The 23241-nt window shown below is 39.5% G+C and overlaps 1 non-coding gene across 1 annotated transcript; it reads left to right on the top strand.

Annotated features, from left to right (window-relative positions):
* The first annotated feature begins 9270 nt into the window (after positions 1-9270).
* LOC117020940 (U6 spliceosomal RNA) lies at positions 9271-9377 on the top strand. The gene has a single exon (XR_004422765.1). It is a non-coding gene; the product is annotated as a U6 spliceosomal RNA (small nuclear RNA).
* The last annotated feature ends 13864 nt before the right edge of the window (positions 9378-23241 follow it).

Here is a 23241-nt window from a genome sequence, read left to right as displayed (position 1 = left end):
TACAGAAATCAAGAAAGAAAAAAAGGGAACTCGGTCTCTATCTCTTAAGCATCTAGGGAGTGAAGACAACAAGGTGGTTAAGTGTTCACCTGGGTCTAAATTTTGGCCAAGTCCCTACTAGCTGTGTGACCTCAGACAAGTCACTTAACTTCTTTGGGCCTCGGTTTCTTTAGCTGTAAAATGGGGAAGTAGTGAGTCCTAGCTCATAATGTTACTGTGAGGATTACAAATAAGGTATTTTAAAACAGAATTGAACAGAGTAAGCATGCAATAAAAATGGAGTATATAATATCTTATCATTCCTCTGCCCAAAGTCCCTGGCGGCTTCTCTTCTCATTCAGAGTGAAAACCCAAGTCCTTACCATGTCCTATAAGGCACCACACAACCACCTGTTTTCTCTCTGACCTAGTATCTGACTGCTTTCCCTCCCTCCGTCCCTCCGCCCAGCATACTGGCCCACTGGCTGTTCCTCAGACACACTAGATACCCTCCCATTTCAGGAACTTTACAGGTACTGTTCCCCTGTCTCTGTCACTGCCTTCAGGTCTTTACTTCAAAAGCACCTTACCAATGAGACTTTCCCTGGACTATCATCTAACATTTCCACACCTCATCGCCACTGACATTTTATAGTCCCCTTTCCTGCCTTATTTTCCCCTTAGCACTAACTACTTTCTAATATACTGTATATCTTACTACTCTAGTTTGTTTATTTTTACATTTCCCACCAGAATATAAACTCCAAGAAAGTAGAGGTGTTTATTTTAGTCATTGTTTAGGCACTGTATCCTCAGTGCCTAGAACTGTGTTTGTCACAACAACAGCTGTCAATAAATAGTTAAAGGCTGAATGAATAGATGATTTTCCTTAATCTCTCTATCCTATACATATATATATATATTTCCTCATTCCAAAGTTTAACAAAATGGGATTTTTTGCCACATAAATTTTTCTTGGTTGCCATGATGATGGTCAACCATAGATACAGCAACAACCACTCCTTAAAAGGCCTGATAACAATATAATGAAAGTGAAAAGACAAAGTTAGGTCACGCGGGACACGATGCAGTTGCATCCTCTAAGTTTCCATCAGTTCACCTGGAGGAAGAAATAACGCTGCTTGCTGGACCTCCATACGTCCTCCTTCAGGCACAGATAAACCAGGGACAACTTCTGATTTGTCCTTGCCATCCTGTTCTTTCAATAGCCGTAACGGGGTGGGAAAGCTTCTTCAGTAAACGTGGCATATAATTTCCAAAATTTGAATGTATGCAAAAGCAGAGTACATAAAATACTATACGTTATTACTGTGGAACAATCTCTCTCTCTCTCTTCCCTCCCACCCCGCCCCACCAAGGATTTTAAAACGATGTTTCTACACACGGCCATGTTTATAAGGGCAGGAGGTAAGATGGAAGCTAAAAATGTCCTGAATGCCTACTGTGCTTCAGGCATGACTCTAGGGGCTTCACATAATCCATCTAATTTATTCCTCACAAGGATCCTACAGGGTTGATATTAGTATCCCCAATCTCTAGATGAGGAACTGAGGTAAAATCAAGGCTCAGAGAGGATAAGTGACCTGCCCAAGGCCCCCTGACTAATAACTGCCAGAGCAAGACATGGAGCATTTATCAGGAACCTGACAACCACTTTCACGTTCTCTTTGCCCCTGTAAGCAGTTTCCTAAGCATTAGACCTATTTGTATGTCTTGAGCCAACAACTTCTGAATTAGAGAGTTAGTGTTCATGATGGATTTCTGCAACAGCTTGCAGCCGTTGGCCTAAAGCTCTTGGAATCTCAGCAGCCTCTCCTCTCATCAGTGAAGTGAGGACATGCGCACTCGGGCGGGGCTGACATCCGAGGACGAGCAGCATCTGTGCCCCACCCATACCCCCCATCAGTAACCGGATGTGAGCTCTCCCTCCCTCAGGGCCATAGCTCCTCATTTTACTTCTTTGATGCCACTTACACTGCTCTGCTTTGTTTGATAAAAATGTATGCATTTGTCTTAGTCTAAACCCCTTGGAGGCACAACTGTCCTTTTTCCTGACTCCAGGTAGGATTCCACTGACAAGGTTACCAGCCTCGGCGTCTAACCACCAGAGAGTGGAAAAAGATCACCCCATCCAACTTCCTAATGTAATTAAAGGGGAGATGGAAATCTAGGAGAGATACAGATACTTGTCCGAGGCCACAGAATTCAGACCAGAACCCTGGTTTTCTTAGTTCCTGTGGTAGAATGAAAGGTACCACACTACCACCCTGGTCTTTGAACAGAAGGATGATATATATTGAATGTGCTTTTAAGGTAAAAGTTGTATAGGCAACACAGGGGCCTGCAAAGACTGTGGGTGGGGCAAGGATAGCAATAGTTCAGGAAATAAATAGCAATCACATTAATTAGGTTGGTGACAGCAGAAACGGAAAAAAGAGACCAAACTCAAGCACCATCGTGATAATGGATGTGCTAGGTCTCATAACTGACTTAGAAGGGTGAGTTTATGGAACGATAAAAGGAAGACCAAAACTGAAGAAAACGCAAGTGTGGTACAGTTGTTACGACAGATATAGGTTCAAATCCTACATCCCACGTGCTTGTTGTATGACCCTTCATTCATTCAATGAGTATTTATTGAACATCAGTATGGGCCAGACACTGTTCTAGACGCTTGGACTATATCAGAGAATAAAATTGACAAAGATTCTGGAGTTGATATTCTAGCTATGTCTTAACCTTGCTAAGCCTCAATTTCCTTATGCATAAAACGGATAGAATAGTATCCATTCATACAGTTGTCGTAAGGATAAGTACTCAATAAATACTAGGGATCGCTATACCCAAATTTTGAATCTGGGTAACTATGATAAAAAAAAATGATATTAATAGAAACTGTGAAGTTGGAAGGATAATGTGGTCTTGAGGCAAGATTCAGTGTGGGTATATTGAGTTATTAGCCCTTCATCTTCCCAAGTTTCTAATAACATGTGAGCCAGGATTGTTACAAAGTTTGATCTGTATGTTTGCCTTGGGGAATGGTGGTCTGGATTTGCTTTTTTTTTTTTTTTTTTAATGCAAACAAAGATTTGTTTGTATGAACAATGAGAATTAGGATACTAGATAAGAAGCAAAGCAGTCTTCTGTCAAATGGAGAAGATCAAATTCTTAAGTAACTGACTGTGGGACATACAACCATGGGAAGGCTTTTAAATAGCTTGTTGTGTTGCTTTTGGATGTTAAGTCTCTTTATCTGACACTTCAGCAGGCTTTTTAAATGAGTCTTCCTCCCGTGCCTGCTTTTCTAATTTCCTATGATGTGCCCCAATGTCCTTTAAATAAAGAAGTTGAGAGCTTAACCAAATATCCCAGATATTTGAGTTTGACCTGTGCCAGGTAGGAGTGTGCTAGGCAGGCCGTCTGGGGAAGGACAGTCACTCTGTGCCACTGGCTCTGGGCTCTGGCTTGAGATGCAGGAGCCCTGGGGGAACTGGGAATGAGGTGCTGTGCGACTGGGCAGCGGGCAAAGATGTGTCCCCAAACATTCTCTGCAGTGAACTATGAAATTCTATTGTTGGACCTGAAGACTGCACAACAAGCAACTTTCAAGACGCAGAAGAAAGCGCACTTCAAGACTCAAGGCCAAGAAGAGACTGCTGAGTAGAAAACCAACACCCTGTCCTATGGAAATATCATGAGGTCATCAGGCGAGAGAGATTTTGGGGTGCCCACCAACTCTGTATAGGTGCAGATGGGAAAGCAACCTGAACAACTAACAGGGTCTCAGAGCACCCAGATTACCAAGAGCTACGTGTCTAGCCACCAGAGATTCTCAAAGTGTGGTCCCTGGGCCAGCGGAATCAGCATCACCTGGGAACTCGTTAGAAATGTAAATTCTTAGGCCTCATCACAGAGCTACCCCCAGAATCTCTGGAGGTGTTGCCCAGCAATCTGGGCAGCTGTTGAGCAGCTATAATTGAACATTCACTATGTCATGGATGCTGTGGGAACAGAGTCCCAGAGAGCAGTTTCCAGGCTCTCGGCCTCACGTGGAAATGTGCTGGCTTGGTTATTAGATGGCCATCAGCTGTAATCAGTGGCCATCCGCTGTGTCTGGGAGGCCATCAGCTGTTACTTGTTAGCCATTAGCCACCAATATAACTGCCTTGGCTACGCTCGCAAAGATTGGTTGGTTGGCAGAAAAGCAGATGGCAGATTGCAGCTAGCAAGTTGGGTTAGCAAGTGTGGATGGCGGATTGCGGATTGTGTGGATCCTACTTCCTGTGTCTCACCCGGCTGCCAGAGAGACTGGGGTGCAGGAAGACCCCCCTGTTGGGGTACTGGCAGATGTTTGCTTTCATGTCTCAACCAGCCGCCATCAAGAATATAGTGGTATGACTCCCCCATCTATGGCTCCGTTGTTCCTTTTTGGCCTCACCATATCCTGCATTCTTGTGTGGGGAGTGGGAGCTGAGTCCCTGCATTACAGGTACTCTGCTGTATTTTATATGACTTATTTAACTTAATCCTCAGGTAACCCTACACTAAACTCTTATTAACCCATTGTATATATGAGAACATTGAGGCTCAGGCAGATTGAGTAAATTGTTCAAATACCACAAAATGGCACATCTGTAGATTGAGCCCAAGCAATTTGACTCCAGATCCAAAGTTTTAATCAGGATGTCATTGGTCTTTAACATTAGAATCACCAGGGAGCATTAAAATAATATTCATGTCTGGGTTCCACCCTCAGAGAATCTAATTGGTCTTGATTGGGGCCCATGCAGGGATACTTTTTAAAAGCATCCAGGTGATTCTACCACAGCAAGGTTGAAAACTCCAAAATATAACACAGGCTCTATGCTCAAGTACACTACCCAAGGTCAGCTGCTAGTAAGTGGTGGAGCTGGGTTCTGAATTCAAATTTGAGTGGGTCCAGAGTTTGGTTCAATCAACACCATAACCTTGACCGTTGCTTCTACCATTTTCACTCCAATACCACCTTACATTTGAAGTACTTTTACAACTTACACAGCTATTCAAAGGCATAGAAAAAGAAAGGTTCTCCAGTCAGCATCTTATAAAAACTGTTGCTTTCAAGAAATATTTCATGACTTCTTAAATAATCTAAGGACTTCTTCTCCCTCTCCCTCTCTCTCTCTCCCTTTCCTTCTCCCATTCCCCCTCCTTCTTCTGCTCTTTCTTCTTCTACTTCTTCTCCCCACCCCTTCCTTCTCCTCCTTTTCCTCCTTCTTCTAAGTTTGGCCTCTGAAAAGTATTTAGTATAATGACCAAACATTCAGCTTTCCTGCTAGCTTATAACTGACGTGGTTCTTTGGGGCAAACAGAAAAATCGTTTTATCTAAGATTTTAATTGAGACCAATTCAGGGCCCTGGGAATCTGTTGCAATGTTTGGCTCAGGTTTCTGGCACCGAGCCCTGGGCCTGGCCTTAAGCCTGAACTGGGTCACCTTACAGCTGCACCTTTGGGCCACTCGCCGAGAAGCTGGTCTCATGGCAGACGACCCTATGGCTTACCACCAGAACACTGAGCCTGGACACCCGACCTGGCTGAAAGCAGTTCACATGACTGCAACTCACAAGACGCAAACAACTTACAGGAGTCACCTAGCATAGCATTTTAGCACCCTCTGACATTTCTGGGAGAAAAGAGGATCAATTTTCATCAGCTTGTGTAGGAGCAGAGAAGGGTGTTTCTCGAAGTTTAATTTATAGCCAGAAAGTTGTGGAATGATACAACCCTCACATAAAAGGGGAAAACGTCTGTCACTGCCATTGGTAGCCAAGTTTGTAGCAGCTCTTTCAAAAGGGGAGAAGACTGGAGACCAGCTACCCTGGTTTAGGGGCAAGAGAGATCAGTAGAATTTGAAATCTGGTCTTCCAATTAACCAGGTAGTTTTGGGCAGATAACTTGATCTCAATGTGCTTCAGTTTATTCATATACAAAAAAAAATCTGGGTTTATTAAATGAACTTTAAATCTCGGTCCTAAAGTTTTATGCATGAATACGTGTATATATTTATAGTTTTTCTAATTTGGTATAACCACTTGAAACTCATCCTCCAATTTTGAATTTGAGAACACTCTTTCTGAAAACCTGAGGTTGACATTAAAGATGGAACTTAAGCACAAGGAATTGTAGAGTTTTAGCTGTAGGAAGCTGTTTTGATCACATATTCCAAGCTCTTCATTTTATCTTCTCCCTCTTTGTCTTCTCTTTCCTTTCTTCCTTTTCTCAACAAATACTTTCTGAGTTCTGGTATGAACCAGGCACTGAGCTAAGCGTTGGGGATGAACTGAGGCTTTACCTTAACTTCCAGTATTGTAGAGACAGACAAGTGAACAGGTGATTACAACACAATGAAGTAAGTGCTACAGTGGAGGTGACCAGTGGAGGACAGAGGCCAGTCTCAGGGTGGGTGGGGGTGGGAGTCAGGGAAGCATTGGGGGGGCGGGGGGGGGAATGACACCTAAGCTGAGGTCAGGGGAGGGAGGCATTCCTAGGTAGAAAAGCAGCATGTGCCTTTGAATCACACAGAGGTGACTCAGGAGTGGAGGGGAGGATTGCTCAAGGGCATGCAACTGGCCCGTGGCAGAGGTGTTGGTGGAACTGGAGCTCCAAAATTACAGGAGCTTGGCTGATTGTCAATGACACGAATTAATAGTTTTGTTTTTAGGCACAGATGAAGCACCACAGGTCCTGCCTTTGCTGCCCCCGACTTAGTTAAGACTCAGGGCATTTCCTGGGGCTCTCTAGGCTTCGCATCTCCCCTCTCTGGCTCCAGTGTCTTCAGCAGTAACTCATCAACACAGCACAACCACGTCACAGGTGCCTCACCTGAGAAGCACCACCACCTATCTAGTCCAGGGACGCCGAGGGGTGTGGATGGATACAGATCCTGGCTCTGACTTGTGTAGGAGCCAAGTCTTGGTTATTGACAGCTAGGTTATAGGACAGTTAGAAGTCAAATATCCGAAGGGTGGTAGGAGGGATTAGATTTATTCTATGTGCTTGAAGGGGAAGAATAAGCACCAAGTGAATATATAGGTACAGGTAAGTATATCTTCCCTGAATAAGATAAAATTGGGGCTGATTGCATGGGTAAATAGTGAGGATCCCTACACCAAAAGTATTTAAAACCAGGGCAAAATGACCACTTCACTGGATTGTTACCAGGGGGATTCATGCCTCTAATAAGATTTGGATTATAGAGGCCTAATCAAATCCCTCCAGCTCAGAGCTGCTGTGATTCTATATTTCCACTGTTAGCTTGGGCCAACTGAGGTCTAATTGTTCTAGTTTCTATTCTTTGCAAAGTATTTACTCTCAGTTCTAGTTAATTAGCATTTGCCAGCACACCATTTTTACATATCTAAGCAAAGATATACTTAATGTATGTTGATCACAATATCATTTAAAAATGCAATTGAATGGTTTTTCCTTTTTCACATAAAGCATTAATATAGTATTTACCTCTAGGTACTGAAACTGCCGTATTTATGTGATAAAATGGGCAGTTTGACACGTGCACATGTGCATACATATCCCTTCATATCTAGTCTAGCGCATGTGTACTGCCTTATTTTAGGTATATTTTGCCTATATACTTAATATGCTATTCATGCTAGGATCCATCTTATTATAGATCCAAAATAAATTTTATAAATTCTTCCTTTCCTTTTTTTGATTTTTGTTTTTATTGTGGAAACTGCTGCTATTCCATTACTTTAAACATCTGGAGAGAGAGAAGGGAGAGTAGAGTCAGTGAAAATTGAAGATATTACTGGCAGTTCTGACAAGTACAATTTAGATTTTGTTAACCCCAAATTATTTTCAGAGAACAGTGGTAAAGATGATTTATATTGTTTTTTTTAAGGCAGACTATTCTGTTGCCAACATAGTAAAATAAAACATGTAATTTGTTTTTACCTGCTTTCTATGCTTAGTGCATGTAATGTGTTATAAATCAAGTATATTAAATAATACTCTGTTTTAAATTAGTATTTGATAATATGTTACCTGAGGTCTAAAACATGTATTTTTAAAACAACATAATAGCTTTTTCAAAAAGAGAAAAAGAAGGCAAGCCATTTTCAAAATGTTCAAAACCAAAACAACATTAAAAGGACCAGTCAAAAGGAGCTGGCTCTTCCTAAAAGCCATGGAACATAATTCCATTAACATATCCTGCACTAGTTCCCAGTCCACCTTAGAGAGAAGTTGAGCCACTCCCCAAACACTGTGTGCGAAGTTTCTGGGCATAGGACAGATAAATCATTTCTCTCAAGGTAATCCTGTGATGGGCTTCTCCTCAAAGAGTCATGATCGTCGGTCCCCTGAATGCAAATGTATAACTGTAGCTTTCTATTGTACTGATATGGCAGCACATTGAAGAAGGCACTGCCACAAACAACCAGCAGACCGAGCGGAGGCAGCAGCAAGCAGCTATATATATTGGCTGATAGACTTTTTTTTTCCCCCTTCTAGTTGTTTTTCATTAAAGATAAAAACATGTTTGCCAATGATCTTTTTATCACAAAGAATGACAAAAGCAAGGGGACACCAGGCAAAATCCCCTGAAATCACTTCAGGGAAAAAGCTAGAACCCAGGCGGGGCACTGGCAGAAGAGGGCAACGGGCCATTTTGAAAAGAAGAAAAGGACAACTGGAAGAGAGGATGGGACAAAGTCTGCAAAGCAGAGGAGCAGATGACATAGAAGATTCTACAGCTGCTCGCTGCAGCTGCTCTAATAGTCTCTCCTCTTCTTCAGAGCAGAGGCAAATGTGTTTAGAAATGAAAGGCAAAGAGGGATAGGAAAAATGTACCTTCCATTTCTAACCAACTGGAATATAATCTTCACAAAGCTCATCCTGTTCTCATGAGATGATTATTTTTAGGATTCAAATATAGGCAAAATACTAACCAGCAAACCCTATGTGCTTCTTAGCTGCAAACACAAATGGGTACTCCCAGATTACTGAGAGCACGTTGCAATTTCCAAGGACAAACTTGTAGTTAGTTGGAGCCTGGAACATTAGAAATGGTAGTAATTTAGTAATATGATAGTTTATAGCCTTACCCAACTGTTTCTGAACTCATAAAATATATTGTCACATGTAATCTTAATTTTTATATGCTTTAGGCCACATAATGGCTTTAAGTCATTATTTCTTGTTTTAAACCCAACACAAGTAAGGGTAGTTGATCCCTCTACTCGGATATGATTTTCAAATACTCTGGACCCGTGCTCGCTTAGGCAGCACATATACTAAAATTGGAACGATACAGAGAAGACTAGCACGGCCCCTGCGCAAGGATGACACGCAAATTCGTGAAGCGTTCCATATTTTTGAACATTATGTTAAGTGAAATAAGTCAGACAGAGAAAGACAAATACCATATGATCTCACTTATCTGTGGAATCTAAAGAAAAGAATAAATGAGTGAACTAATCAGAAACAGTTTTTGGAGACATAGAGGAAAAACTGAGGGTTGCTAGATGGGCGGGGGGTTGGGGATAAGAGGGAAGGTGAGGAGATTAGAAAACAGTCGGTAACCACAAGATGGCCATGGGGTTTTGAAAATTAATTTGGGGAACGTAATCAATAGTGTGGTAAAGATTTTGTAGGGTATCCGATGGACACGTGTCCCATTTGGGAGACCAACTCAGGGAAGACGTAGATGCCTGATCACTGCACTGTACACCTGAAGCTGAACAATAATGCCAACTATAATTTTATATATGTGTATATGTATATATATGTATGTATATACTTACAAGAAGCGGAGTACAGCATTAGGAATGAGACAGTGGAAATGTAATGGCTGTGTGCGATGTCAGAGGGATAGTGGATGGGGGAGGGGGTTAACACAGTGTGAGGGATATAAATGATAAATGTCTAAGTGTTACTTTGTCTTGTGCACCTGAAACTAATAAAAAACAAACAAACAAACAAAAAACTCTGGACCCTATTGAACTCCTAAGGATTGGCTCTGGTTGACTTGAAATTCTATCCTGAGGAAATGAATACATGGTTGGGGACGGGGGGACATGGACAGGCCAACTCCATCCAAATAGAGTTTTCATGTCCTTGATAGAAGAGAGCATGTAGGACCAGAAAAAGATGTGCTTCAAAAATGTCAGGGACTGAGAGAAGTCGCAAAAGAGGAGGAAGAGAATTAACAGTAACTGCATAGTTACCGGGCTGTTTTACAGATTAAAAAATAAAATAGGCTCATGAAGATGAAGTAATTTGTCTGAAGTCACACAAGAGGGTCAGAAGTCAAATAAAGGTCTGTGAGACTCTCAAACTTATTTTTATTACCACAAGACATCATGGAGGTCTCAGAATTCTGTAGACCTCTTTCCTCTTAAACTGTATAAAAGGCAGACAGAGAATGTGTCCTCTCCTCCGATCCAGCCAGGCGTTTAGAACCCTTAAGCTTGTTCCAAGGCCTCCAGCCAGGCTTGAGTCTATGGAGACCTAAGGCTGACAGTTGCGTATCTCCCAGCTCAATTAGGCATGACACGGTTCTGGAAGGGACAGCTGTTCATGGAGTATATTGTTCTAGTCTGAACAGTCTTAAGAATAACAAACATGCTACTAAATGCAAAGCGCTTAGTTCTGTTGAGGTGTGTTCTTAGAACATGTTTAGATAATTGAGATAATTTCAATGAGCAATCAACTAACAGAATAATAACGCTGACCTCTAGCATGCAGCCGTATTCATAATCTCACCTCATTCTCTATAATCCTAGAGTATGTCCCATTACACCCCCAAAGCTGTCTGTTCCAGAATGGATGTTTCTTCACTGTTCCCACATGCTTCCCTCATTCCTCCCTTCATGTCCCGGATGCTATTGAATCTTCTGCCTAAAATGCCTTTACTTCTCCACACCCAGCAAATCCTACCCCATCTTTCGAGGCCCATTTTTCCACTGAGTTTGCCTTAATAAGTCCAGTCAGTGATGGCCTCTAAAATGCTGGACAGCCGTAACAGTGTCTCTAGCTTCATTCTCGTATTTGATTATGTTCAACTTGGAACTTGACTGTGAGTGCTCTGTAAACTCTCATTATCTCATCTTTGTAAGTCCTCCCCCTCCCCCCGCGCACACACCCCCCCCCCCATTCACTAAACTGTAAGCACCTCGAGGGCAGAGGCTCTGCTGACAAACTGAAATGACTGGCAGAGCACCCGAAATCTATTCTTTTTTTTCTTTTTTTTTTTTAACTTTGGGGTTAAACCAGATATAAGCAGTGGAACGCTGTCCTTTGAGACTCCACTAAAGGGGCTCAAATCCCATTCCTTTGTTCAGTGGGAGCCCTACCTTCCTTCCTAACTGGGGATTCTCGAAGTGGATGGGGTGGTTTACAATTTCTTTTCCTAGTCACCTCTGGCTCAAAGTTCTTGCTTCTGTAGACTTAGTTCAGTGATGGAAGGAACACATTGTTGTCCCTGAGCCCAAGGGCTCCAGACATGGAACTTGGCTCCTTTTTCTGCTTCAGTAAAATGGGCTGAAGCAGGAGCGATGTCCACTGAGGAGAAAAAAACAAAAGTGAGGCATGTGTGTGTTAGCTCTTCAATATTAATACATCATTCTGGGTACTATTTGCTTTTGAAGATTTAGAAGAAAAATACTTCACATTAACTTTTATTACATAGAGTAGAATGCTAGAAATTTACTTAGAATTTTCTTTGCCATTTTCTAAGTGACTCTGATGTATTAATTGTGCCATAATAAAGAAATGAATGAAAGTGACTTCATAATTTTTTATCTATGACAGCCTAGTAATTGCTAATTAAAGACAAAATTTTGAAGTTAATCATAATTTTACCTTAATTAGGTATAATATCACTGTGTTTTCTTGTCCTTTGGTCCAAACAGGATGCTTCTTTTTGAGAGGGGCAGTATAATACAGTGGATAGGTTCAGAATGTGCGGATTCAAATCCTACTCTACCACTTACTGGTTATGTGACTCTGGACAAACTACTGAACCTCTCAGTACCAAATGGGGATAAGAATAGTACCAAGCTCATATGGATTAAATGAAGACGTGTAAAGTATTGTGAACAGTGTTGACATATAGTGAACACTCTATAAAGGTTAGTTATTTAATAGTAACCACAGTGAAGTATTAATATTTGACTACCTAAGACACACAAGCTTCACTTATGGTTTTTCTCCTAAGTAGGTTTCACTTTTTTTATCTGGCGTCACATGGTTTATCTGCATATGCATTGTTATGCGCTGAATTGTGTCCCTTCAAATTCATATGTTGAAGCCCTAATGTCTAAGACCTCAGAATGTGACTGTATTTGGAGATAAGGCCTTTAAGGAGGTAATTAAGTTACAATGGGGTCATTAATCCAAAATGACTAGTGTCCTTACAAGAAGAGGAGATAAGGATACAAGGATACAACAGCATAGACAGCGGGGTGACCACGTGAGGACACAGAGAGAAGGCAGCCATCTGCAAGCCACGGAGACAGGCCTCAGAGGACACCAAACCTGATGACATCTTGAGCTGGGGCTTCTAGCCTCCAGAATTGTGAGAAAATAATCTTTTGTTGTTTAAACCTCCCAATCTGTGGTATTTTGTGATGGCGGCCCTAACAAACTAATACATGCATCAAAATTGAATTTGGTTAAAAAAATTAAGTATAGTGAGAAACTAATGGTTTACCATTACATTTCTGACAGCATTAAATGGGTAGGATGTTGCTAAGAGGTTTCGATTTTTGTGAGGCTGAAACCAGAATGGTTAAGAGCACTGGGTTCTAGTCTTAGTGCTCCCACCTTCTAGCCATGCACTTGGAGACAAGCAAAACCTGAAGACATATATAAAGGCTGTATAAGCTCCAGTACTTCGTGGGTGTGATAAGGTGTAACACATTGCCTGACACATTAAATGAGATCATGTGTAGCATAATGCCTGGCACATAATAAACCTTAAGTTAACAAAATTCTGCCTATCTATCTATATAAATGTCTTCTGATGGTGGTGGTAAGGTTGGGGGGGAGGAGACATTTTCTCAGCACCTGACATTTTCTGCTTTGTTTGTTTATTTGTTTGTGTGTTTATTTTTTAACCAGTTAAGGAAGCTGCGACCTGTAGAAATCAAGTAATTTCACCAAGTTATAGAGAGTATGGTGGAGCTGGGATTCATAGGCAGATCTGTCTGACTCCAAGACCCATTCTCATTCTACTACTTTACCTTTCCCATAAATTTTCTAAAACCTATAGGTTCTAGTATGCTGTCCACAGTACTTACCTGTTATATGCTTCCATGTATATTACATATATAATATAATACAATAGCAATATACTATAATATTCATGAGGGGTCATGGAGCCAGAGCATTAGGAAATCAAAATATCATTTTCAAAGGGTCTTCCCATATGTGAAAAAGCGAAAAAGCAAAAACAAAATAAAACAAAAGCCAATCTTTGGGTAGAAGTAGTTCTAGCTTTGGTAACTTTATTGTCCTACCATAGAGGCAGCTGTAGTATAATGGCTTCATAAGAACATGGCATAAGTGATTTATATGCTCACATTACAGTGTCCTGATTTGAACTAACAGACTGATTTCTAAAGGATTATAACTTGTGCTGTTATTGGACCAACCCCAATGTCTAATTTTAGCACAAAACTTGATCCTGCAGTAGTTAGTCCTAGTTAAATAAGCAAAGTGTGTTCTCAATTACTAAATGGTAGCTCTCCATTTCATTTTGTAACTTTTCCACCCTAGGAATCACAGACCAGCTACCTATGGAGTTATTTTAAGATACTCCAACAAGGTGTTTTTCCTAGTTTCTTTAACAAAACAAACAGTACGATAATCATTTCTGGAACCATTTGGTTTTTACTAAATTACCTCCCAGGAAATATTTAATTCCATCATGTGAACGTTAACTCACATATTTATTTTATTTTTGTTAAAAATAGACTGGCTCTTAAAGATGATACTGTGCAATAACAGTTGTTAAATGTCTCAATGAGAATGGCCACGTACATGTTTCTACCACTTCAATTACAAACAGAAGACCAAAGCTGAGTGATGGGAATATTTTTCTAAGTAGAGCTAAGATAGTTGGTGTGAACTATTTTGCTCTCGTAAGTGTAGGAAGTGTTTTTGCTACTTCACTAGTTTGTACTATGACAGAAGCTTGGTTTGCATGATATTTAGATACTTGGCTTTGAAATGTGAAAAACCTTATGTTCAAAAACTCTTTAATTCAGTAGAAATATTTAAGATGATTACTATAAATCACAATACAAATCTACAAGACAATTAATTGGATTGTTATTGACCACAGAATGGAGGAGCAAAGAATGAAAATTGTTTTTTAAAAAAATCTTAAAATCTAAAAGAATATAGATAGAGCATAGTTTAAGGCAAAGAAACCAGGAAGTGGAAAGACTTTTCCCACTCCTTTTGCCCAATTTGAGGGGTAGTAATTCTTTGGGAGGGCTCCAAAGTTATTACAAATGGTCTGAAAATCCACATGTTCTCAAAATCATTAAAGATGTAGGCTGGAGAAAAGGTAGGGTGTTATTTCTCCTTTGTTCTAGTCTAACTAAGTTATCATGCCCTCAAAAAAAAAGAATGGAACCACTATATGGACAGTGACTATATTTCACCTAAATTTCTGTGATTTGTGGTCCCTCAGAATGACTGGAAGGTCTGGGAGAGTTTCTAAATAAAGCAGGCTGTTAAATGACATTATTTCTGAAACTAAGACAATATCAAACTGAAAAAAGAATCAGTAGAATTTCTAGTCAAAGAGGCACAGGGAATTCATGCTTCAAGTCATCCTGTATGCTCTAAAGATGTGGTAATGACAGATAAAAGAGGAAAACAAAAAGTCATTGCTGGGCTCAAAAAACAAGATAAATATTTTTGTGGACCAGAAACACGACAGAAATGTAAAGCAGCGAGCTGGGCTAAAGCTGCAGCTTATCAAGATCTTGGCCTTGAAGCAGCTGGTGGCAATTGGAAATTCAGCTCTTGTGGAATACTGAGACTAAATAGCTCTACTCAAGATGATACCAAAGCCAGCATCTGAAAGCCAGGATCTGGGGCAGACCAACCATCCTGATTTTCCCAGGAGTCTCTCCCTTTTTTTTAGCACTGAAACCCCAAGTCCCTTGAAACCCCTTAGTTCTTGGCAAACAACAATGGTTGGTCAACGGGACTTTCCCCAACCCCATAAAAAGAGGCTGAATGAAACTGCTGCCAATATACTACCTAAAGCTGTGAATTTATGGGAAGCAGTGGACCCAGATAAGCAAAAGGACAAAAGAAAAACATCACTACAGCAACAGAACTGAGATATCAGCTAGCTCAGTTACTAGACTGGTCATATTCCCCAAATCAATAAGGAGTAGGCATCCTCTAAAGCCATTTTAAGATCTTGTTCCAGACTGGGGTATGGGTTGGGGATAAAGGAAGATGGAAATACTCAGCATACTGGAGATAGGGTAAGAAAGGATGTCAACTAAAATATCTCCCACTCAAAGTGATTATGCAAATCAAAATCCAAAACATATAATGAACTTAATGCTAAAAAAGGCAGTTGGGCAATAATGGAATAACTGGTACCAGACTAGCTCTCCTGCTATAAAAATTTTTTTAAATAGACAAAATATATAAAACAAGCATCTTCAGAAGTTGAACAACAGGCAGTATGGACTGTGATCCCTGAGAGGAAGAAAACAAATCAGATGAGTTCCACAAATGCCCCAGCTTTTTGCTTAAGGCTCTCTGGGGACTGACACACAAAGAGGGAGAACTCAAGCAGAGCACAGTAGTTTTGCTGAGCTTAAGATACACTGGAATTCAGGAAGGAGACTACAGTTTGAGAAATAGAATACCAAAAAGGGAAAGACGTACAGAAACAGAGCTCCAGAAATCTGCATAAAGGTCAACTTGAGTGTTTATTTGAATACTAAGATGCACATGCATAAGGTAGGACTCCATAAGGCCAGGCAAAGAACAACTACTGGGAGAACAACTCTCAGAGAAAGAACTACTGGGGATCTAAGGCTTGAGCAACACTTTCACAGGGCTGAGAGGCAGTTGAGTTCCAACCAGCTTCTCAATAAGCCCTAAGACCTCTTAAACATGTGAGTTCTAACAGACTATCTTCTATGGCATTTCTACATGTCTTGTGATACCTTTTGTCCCGGACTATCTTTCCAATGATTTATGTACAGCCAACAGCCTTTGGAAGGTATATCATTGCCCTCTAGGACAAAGGGCAGGTTTACTAGCAACTGTCTAATAAGATCTAAAGTTTTCTAAACTCAGGGTTCTTTATTTGTGATACAGATCCATTGTGTGTATAACATCCACTTGGACCCAGTCTGCATTGCTGCTGGGTTTGGGGGACAAGGGAAACCAATAAGAACATGGAGCTCATGTTGCCTGTTATGCTGTGAGTAATAAAGTTCTTTGTCTCTGACCTAGGAGTCTCATGTCTTCTGCAAGCATCTAGGCAGCTGTTGTAGGCTCATCTGCTGGCTTGCAAGTGGGGTAAAATCTTGGGCACTGCATAGTCCCTGACTTGACAGCCGGCATTTAATAGAGACCTCTGAAAGGCCATACTATAACTATATGATTAAAGTTGCCCTAGAGTAAAGAATTCTTTAGAATAGGAGTTAGTTGGCAAATCTGTTCCACAGGTCAAATTGACACATAGTCTGATTTTGCATGGCTTTCAGACAAATATTTTTTTTTTTACATTTTTAAAGGGTTGTAAAAAAAAAAAAAAAGAATATGGAAAAGAGACTATACATGGCCTATAGAACATAAAATACTACCAGGCCCTTTAAAGGAAAAAATTTGTCTACTTCTGCTCTAGACCATCTTAACATGGCTTAAAAACAAGCCTTGAAAGGATCAAGCTGATTTGCAAGTAAATTAACTACCTGCTGGAACAACATGCTCTTGAAAGGAACACAAGAAAATCCAGACAATCAACAGCATGGTAATCACAATGTCCAGCACCAATAAAAAAGTTATTTGGCACATAAAGAAGCAAGGAGATGTAACTCATAACCAGGATAAAATTAATCAATACAAATAAAAAAGAATTGACAGAGATGGTAGAATTGATAGAAAAGAACTTTAAAATAGCTATTATAAGTATGTTCAAGGATGTAAAGTATCTCAATAGAGACAGTAATTTTAAAAAGAATCATGTATAACTTCTATGGTAGAAAAATACATTATCTGAAATAAAAATTTTAAATTTCATTGGATGGACTTAACAGCAGCAGATTAGATACTACAGAAGATCACTGATCCTGAAACACAGGCAATGAGAATTATACAACCTGAAGTACAGAGGAGAAGAAAAAGAACAGAGACCCAGTGACCAGTGGGACAATATCAAGGAGTATAATTCAGAAGAGAGAGAGGTTGAAATGTTCCCAAATTAGATGAGAACTCTAAACGCACAGATCCAAGAAACTCAATAAACCCTGAGAGGGATAAACACAGGACCACCACACCAAGGAATATCATAATTAAGTTGCTGAAAACCAGTGATAAAGAGAAAATCTTGAGAGCAGCAGGGAGGGGATGGGAGGTGGGGGAAGACCTATAACATACAGGGGAATAGAGATAAGAATGACTGCTGATTTTTCATCAGAAACAACGCAAACCAGAAGACAATTGTTGAAATAAAGAAACAACAAAAAAATATTTTAAACTTAGAATTCTTTATCCAAAAAATATAACCTTCAAAAATGAAAGCAAAAGAAAGACACTTTTAGACAAACAAAAGTAAGAATATTTGTTGCCAGCAGATCTGGACTACAAGAAATGGTAAAGAAAATTCTTCAGGCTGAAGAAAATAATTGCAGGGGAAAAATTGAATAACACCAAGGAATGAACACTGGAAATATTATATATGTTGATAAATATAAAATAAATTTTAAAAAGATTACTGACTGCTTAAAACAAAAATAGTAACAATGTACTGTAAGTGTATAAAATATATGTAGAAGTAAAATGCCTGAAAATAGTAACACAAAAAAATTAGAGGGGAGAAATGGAAGTACATTGTTGTGTAAGGTTAACAGTATAACATTATTTGAAGGTACACTGTGATAAGTTCTAGATTCATGTTGTAAACCCTAGAGTAACCATTAAAAAGCTAAAACAAAAAGACACAGCTAATAAACAATAGGGAAGAGAAAATGATTTAAAATACTCAAATACCCCAAAAGATGGTGGGAAAAGAAGGAAAACGAACTAAGAATAGATGGAGAAAATAGAAAACAAATAGCAAGATAGCAGAATTAAATCCAACCATGTCAGTAATTATATTACTGTAAATGGACTAAGCACACTAATTAAAAGGCAGAGATCATATGATTGTATAATAAAGGAAGACCTAACTGTATATTGTCTAGAAGAAATACATGGTAAGCATAAAGATAGAGATAGTAAAAGGATTGAAAAAGATATACAATAAAACACCAATCATAAGAAAACTGAAATGGTTATATTAATATTAGACAAGCTAGACTGTAGGTAAAAAATTATTAGAAGAACCAAAGGGACATTTCATTATAATTAAAGGGTCAATTATCAGGAAGAAATAACAATTCTAAATATGTATGCCCTCAATAACAGACCTTCAAAATACAAGAAGTAGAACCTAGTACAAGCAAAGGGAGATACAGACAAATTCAGAATAATAGAGATCTCAATTCCTCTTTGAGGGATACAGTAATTGACTAAACAAGTGGATGGAAAGTCAGTGGAGATATGGATGACTTTTACAATTCTATCAATCAACTTAGTCTAAACATTAACAGAACACTTTATCTGCAAACTGTAGATACACATTTCTTTTCAATTGCACACAGATCATTTGCCAAAAAGATGATTGCTGGGTCATAAAGCAAGTCTCAAATAATTTAAAAGGATTTATATTATGCAAATACACTTTCTGACTACAAAATGGAGTTATATTAGAAATCAATAAAAAAATATATTAGCAAAAATCCCAAATATTGGGAAATTAAGTTACATAGTTTTAAGTAGCCCATAGGTCAAAGAAGAAATTACAAATAAAATTACAAGAAAATATTTTGAAATGAATGATAATGAAAATACAACATATCAAAATTTGTGTAATGTAGATAAAGCAGTGCTTACAGGAAAATTTGTAGCAGATCATCTTTGAATAGGAATAAGTATAAATATCTGAATGTCTGAATTGAATTGAAAAATTTTTAAATAGCAAGCTATTGAAAGTACAAAAGTTCAAAAGGAATTAAGATATGTACTTTTTCTTACAGTATATATTCTCTTCAAGTATACAAGAAGACAGTCCCACAATTCCGCTATAGAAAGAGAAAAGCCTATAGAGACCCAAGTAAAGCTGAAAGTGTATTTAAATTATTTCTATAAAGCAGAATTAATGAAATAGTTTAAAGAAATTTCATCAGCACAACTAAGACTCCCATGTAGTTTTCCAGTTACACTCTCTAAAGATAGATTCATTCTTTCAACAAATATTTATTGTATATTGTCGTGCAGGTTGTCATGTGGGGTCTCTGGTCCCACTCCCACATAAGAACACAGGACATGGTGAGGCCAAAAAGGAACACCCACGGAGCCACAGATAGTGGAGTCATACCACTATATTCTCGCTGGCGGCTGGGTTGGAGAAACAGGAAACAGGAGCCGCACTATTCACAACCTGCAGTGCTAACTGCAATCCCCTCTTGCTAGTTCAGCCACCATCTTCTTGCTAGTCCCCATTTCTTTGTTAGCGTAGCCACAGCAGTTATATTAGTGGCCAATGGCTCACTGGTTACAGTTGACGGCCAACCAGCCACAGCTGATGGCCATCCAATCACAGTTGACGGCCATTTAAAACCTGAGCCAGCACCTTTCCACGTGAGGCCGAGAGCCTGGAAACTGCTCTCTGGGGGTCTGTCCCCACATACATTTACTACATTCCAGTAATACAGGAGGGAGGTAAACAGGAAAAAAAAATTCCAACCACTCATGGATCTCACTTAGGGTAGAGGACTCAGGGAGACATACTATAAACAATTAATAAGTAAAAATATGTATTATTTCACCATAGGGAGGTAAGTGTAATGGAGAAAAATAGAGCAAGGGAGGTTGGGGTAGTTATAATTTTAAAGAGTGGGAAGGAAAGGCCTTATTGAGAAGTTGACATTTGAGAAAAGATCAAAAGAAAGTAAGGGAACAAGCCATGTGAATTCTGGCATTAAGTGGCAGGAGGGTGCCTGGGTGTTTAAGGAGAAATAGTCAGTGTGGCTGGTGCAGGAAGAGCCCAGGGAGAGAAGTAGATTAAGGCAGAGTGGGAAAGGGAGGAGGGCAGGGAAGCCAAACAGCGCCTCGAAAGCCTTCGTAGGGACTTCAGCTTCTACACTTATTGAGATGTGAGGGGTTTTAGCAAAAGAGTGACACGATCTTCTTGGATTGTCATAGAATCATCCTGGCTGTTGTGATGAGTACAGACTGAAGGGGAGCAGGGGCTGAAAGGACACCAGTTAGGAGGCTACTGTGAGAATCCAGGAGAGCCGATAGCTGCTTCCACCTCAGTGGTCGTAGTTTATGTGACTGGGAATGCTCCAAGAGAGAGGGTGGGAACGACGACGCTGCAGAGAGGAGGAGGTTGCTATCTTTGAGTAGGAGAAGGGATGGGATCTAGTGTACAAGCCGCAGGGATTCAGAGCCTGTGACTTTTCATTTATAGTTACAGGAAGGAAGTGAGAGAATATGGGCACAGATACCAGTGGGTGGCTGTGGTAGTGGTGATGGGGTGGTCTGTGGAAGTTCTTTCCTGATCACTCCCATTTCTTAGGAAAACAGGAAATGAGGGCTGGAAAAGAAGATAGGGGAGGAGGTATTGGTGGCTTGAAGAAAAGAAGGTATGAAACAGTGTGTTCGGAGAGTAAGAGAATGAATAGATTAAATTCATGCCATGGTTGATCTTTTCAACCCAAGGTACTTTTGAAACAGTTCTGTAAACATTTTGGTCCTGAATCTATGTACATGAAGAATGCATCATTTTGAAGCCAAGATATATCTCCAGAATCTAAACCTTTTGTAAATGTTTCATCAGCCCAAATCCCCCTATTATGGAATCTTTTGGACAGGTATTCTAAGAAAGGAATCTCTTGGACCTCCCAAGGTGTTGATGCAAAGGGCAGATGCTTTATAACTGACACATTTTTAACAATGGAGTAATGGTTTTTCCTTTCGCGCGCGCGCGATGGCAGATTATTATTTGCGAAAATTAAGTTGCTTCCTATAAACAATTACTGCTCATGTTTGCAAATGAGACGTTAAAAAAAATCATTAGGAATATTTAAAACCAACCAAACTCAACACACACTACTTTTTCATATGAGTGAAAATTAAACTTAACTCACTGGTTCCTAGCAAACATTTAAAGTTCTAAAAATGCTGTTCCAATTACTCTAAAGACAGAGGAAAGCAGTTACAATTCTTAGGCAGAATTATTTATTCTGCTTTTTCAAGTTCAGTTTTGAATGGCTTTAGGCAGTTTTTCTCTCTTGGGCAAGGCCCATCCAGCCATTCTCAGGTAGGTTTGATTTTTTTCCAGATGGGCAATTTAAAAAATATTGGTTGAAAATGAATTATACAAGTGTTCAGATTAGATCCAACGCATGATCACCAGAGCCTTTGGGTCTGTGCAGGCAATGAGGGAAGCTTGTCCTCTGAGGCTTTTTCTCACAGGTTAAGAATGCATACCAAAGCAACCTGGATTCCTTTACTACTACACTATAAATGGTTGAAACATGGAGAGGACCCAGATTTTAAGTTAAAAAAATTTTAAAGGACTATTCGTATTTTCGGTCCATACCACCTCTTAAAGTAACAAAAATGATCATAATTCACTGAAATGCTTTATTGTTTATCCTAAATTTGTCTTTTCATTCCCTCACAGAAAGGAAATGGAACTCAAATAATAACTAATTTCAGTCATAATACCTCTGGCATAAGATATTCCTGATAAGTTTAAAAAAATAATCGCTAACATGAGCTTTTTTACTCATAGCTTTTAATCATCTCAGCAATTCTTGCCCCTCATTTGCACATATAATTGAGGGTTGACTGTGCTACTGCTACACTCCAAATTTCATTCTGCTCACATCAACCACGTTCAAACTTTCTGTGTCTCAGGTCTCAATTTCTTTGCTTACTGACAGTAGTGTATCTATTTTGTGTGAGAAAGGACAGCATGCCTTACACTGATTATTTAAATAAAATTAATCCTAAAGTCGTATTTGCATAATTAATATCAAACAGAAGTTGCAAAACCTGGGGAAACTTGGAGCCAGCCCAAATAAGCCCATGTGTAGAGCTTGTCTGGTTCTTCCTCAGGAAGATGCAGTCGGTGCTGGCCTCTGCTTCTGTGTTCGAGGAGAGCATTCTATCAACATGCCTCATCGGGGTGCTGTCACAGACCACTGTCACCATTCGTGACTTCTCCAGGGTAGGCGCCTCCCCTTACTCACTTACTTATCGTTGCTTACAGAAATGAAGCACTGAATACATCTTTGTCAACTTGATAAATAATTCCAGAAGACAAGGGTTTTGAACTTGATAACCTCAAAGTTTCTTTCCTGATCTAAATTCTGTGATTTCTATGATTTGTCTCAACCGCCACCTATGGATTTTAAGAACGAGGAATGTTTATGGGAATATACAAAAGTTGCCAATTTGGTCATTAATGGACTGTTAATCCTTTTCCGGCATTATGTTGGTAATTTAAGACCGAGAGTGAAGTAAAATCCTGTTAATAGTTATTCTAGATCAGTGCTGTCCAATAAAAATATAATGCAAGCCAAAAATACAAACCACAAATGTAACTTAAAATTTTCTGGTAGCCACATTAAAACAGTAAAAAAGAACCAGGTGAAATTAATTTTAATAATATGTTTTACTTAACACTATATGTCCAAAAATATCATTTCAACATTAATATAAAACAATTGTGAAGATATTTTACAATCTTTTTTTGTGTTAAGTCTTCAAACTCCAGTGTGTATTTTACAGTTGCACATCTCATTTGGAACTAGCCACCTTTCAATTGCGTAATAGCCATATGTGGCTGGTTAAGTGGCTGCTCTCTTTGACAGTGTAGCTTTAGAGCCTGCCGCTGGAAGAGCTCGGTGGACCAGGAG

Source organism: Rhinolophus ferrumequinum, chromosome 3 (assembly GCF_004115265.2).
Source record: "Rhinolophus ferrumequinum isolate MPI-CBG mRhiFer1 chromosome 3, mRhiFer1_v1.p, whole genome shotgun sequence".
Classification (NCBI taxonomy): Eukaryota; Metazoa; Chordata; class Mammalia; order Chiroptera; family Rhinolophidae; genus Rhinolophus; species Rhinolophus ferrumequinum.
This window is presented reverse-complemented; position numbering and strand designations above follow the sequence as displayed.